At 38.2% G+C, this 2,729-nt stretch overlaps 1 non-coding gene across 1 annotated transcript; it reads left to right on the forward strand.

Moving 5' to 3' along the window:
* The first annotated feature begins 423 nt into the window (after positions 1-423).
* On the forward strand, positions 424-562 carry LOC118150040 (U4 spliceosomal RNA). Its single transcript, XR_004737801.1, has one exon. It is a non-coding gene; the product is annotated as a U4 spliceosomal RNA (small nuclear RNA).
* The last annotated feature ends 2,167 nt before the right edge of the window (positions 563-2,729 follow it).

Consider the following 2,729-nt stretch of genomic DNA (forward strand, 5'->3'; position numbering starts at 1 on the left):
GAAGTATACTTTGCCCTAAGTTACTGAGGCAATATACAGATGTATGCAGAATTTCTTCCAGAGGTTTGTTCAGAAGAAGAATATATTTACTCACCTTGCTTCCTGAAAAGATTCTGGCCATGACAGTATTAAGAATTCTACTTCCCTGCTATATAGCTATGGGAGCGGTGAGTTAGCACACACTAATATTGGCAATAATATTTCAATTAAATAGTAGATTAAATGTGGCGTTGTTAATTGCCACATTGTCTATGGCATTGTTCAGGAGCCAAGAAAACTATCTTAAGTGTTATTTCTTCATCCCCTCCTGCTCTTACCAAAACATTCTTTGTGACTATGGAGTTGAAGCTGTCATAAAGCTTTGACTCCGAGCTGGCTTCCTGATCCAGACCATCATGCTGTGGTGGTTTAAGAGCATATACTAGCCTTGCACAGTGGCAGTGTTGTGGCCAGGAAGTTTATCCAAAGCGCGATTATTGCTAATTGGAAATTTTCCCACTACCCCGCCGAGACGACTTACAATATAGTCGGTATTGGCCATTTTTGACAGTCTCCACAGAGACTGAAGAAAAAAAGAAGAAGAAAAAAAAGAAAAATAGAGCATATACTCTGGACTCAAACTGATATTACAGTCTGCTGTTGACTGTCTATGTTAACTTCTATTAAGTTACTTTATTTTATTATGTTTCCATTTTCCTGTCTCTACAATGGGTGAAACCATAATACCTACCATGTAGGATTTTTTCTAAAGATTATATGAAGATCTTATTCTTAGAAAGGAAAGCAAAAGGCAAGATTTAAGGACCTAATCCTTTATTTTAGTGATTCTAGCCAGGATGGTAAGAGAGAAAGGAAAAGGAAAGTGAGGTAACAAAAGAGGTAAAATTATGTGATGTTTATCAGCCTTGGCATGATTTCACAGCAAGTCACCTAGATGCACAAGATCCCTTGGTGAGTATGTTCTCTGTATACATGCCAGCACCTGGAAGGACTGGAGTAATAGGCAGGAAAGGAGAAGGGAGAGGAAGTTATCTTCATGACTCAGTCTCTCATTGGTCAAGGTGCCTATTGGCCAAAGTTCACTCCAGTGTAGCCACAGCTCTCTTGCAAATCCATGTGGTCATCCAGGCTTTGGTGTTTTCTCAAGAAACCTGGCAGAGAGGTTCATCAGAATCTGAGTGTGAATAGAAGACCTGGTGCAGTAGGGGTCTCACAGCAAGAACAGGCCATCAGGGAAATCTGAGAAGGTGCTCAAGGTTCTTAACAAAATGAATTAATTTGCAGAATATAGAAGAGTCCCTGATGATGGTAATAACATGTGTGTTAGCCTTCGTTACTCTGAAACATTCTGAGGAGGATGTAAAACAAGAGTAAGACTTGTAATTAGAGGATTCCTCTCCATAGAGATTCTAATGAAATCTGAATTGTCCCCAGGCTGTCTCTGTTGTCATAGGTTAAACTGGGACGTAATTACAACTCCATTTTACAGATTAGAAATACAAAGGAGGAGCTGGAAATGATCAACTTTTCCAGGTATTTTTTTTTCAACAAAGAAAAATAATAGAGTCATTAGAGTACTTTCAGATCAGGCTCATCGCTAATTTATATGATGGTCAATGCGAGGAGGGGTGCTGACCAGAGGAGGGAGGAAAATAATTCAGCCCATTTTGGAATGAATACCAGAGTATATGAATAATAAATGGGAAACAGTGTTTGCCTTTCTCTCTTTGAGTTTTCATTTAGTAGCATTTCTTTATAGCTCTACGGCTTATGAATTGCTGGAATGCATTACTAAAAAGACTAGAGTCATGGAATATGCCATACGAGGTCAAGTAGCTATAACTTTCCAGGAGGCAGGCATAGAAAGTTTCTAGTAAACGCAGCTCTGTCTGGCATCACAACGATGAAGCAGATCACAACCCTGATGATAAGGATCGTCTCATGAACACTGTTGGGTACTTCCAGGACAAAAAATAAATAAACACAAATGTATAAACATAAAAATTATTTATGTCCATCCATGACATCTCTCTTGTTTCCCATGTCCAACCTACATTCTGCGACTCAAGTAAAAAAATCCTCAAGTTTTTTAGCAAACAATTACACTACACTGTTTTCAAAATCATCCGTATGTCAGCCACTGACTTCTGTAAATATGCAATGCAATTTCCAACTTACTATGTGAATCTAGAAGCTGACATAAGAAAATTCATTTTCTATAATTTTAACTGCTTTTCCATAACAAGAAAAAAATACTGTTTTGTTACATTCTAATTAATATCACTAATATGGAACAGGACCAAAGGTATTGGGCCTCTCCGTTTGCATGTTAACTGGGATTCCCTCCTTGAAGGAATTTTTGCATTGTCAAGGGGTTAAACTGGCAGCTGTCAGGCTGTTCTCACGCAGACTACAGAATTTGCCCCTCCTTCCTCGTGTCTGATGAAGATGTATGCCAGATGCTCTGAAGAAAGTACTGGATTTCAAAATCTTACAGTCAGCAAAAGGGGGAAGGAGGTTTACAGAATAAAAAGTGGATCCCTTCAGCATTAAGAAAGACTTTAAAACCTAGAAATCTGTGTTGTTAACATTAATTATCTAACACACCGGACAGAGCGACTATCAAATTAAAGATTCAGAATCCTTGTTTGGTCAGAGAGGTTTTTCTCCTAGTCAAATTGATTGATTTTGAAATGCTTGCTACAAAAATTTTTTTTGGATTGCTTTGC

The sequence above is a fragment of the Callithrix jacchus genome, chromosome 21 (genome assembly GCF_049354715.1).
Source record: "Callithrix jacchus isolate 240 chromosome 21, calJac240_pri, whole genome shotgun sequence".
Taxonomy (NCBI): domain Eukaryota; kingdom Metazoa; phylum Chordata; class Mammalia; order Primates; family Cebidae; genus Callithrix; species Callithrix jacchus.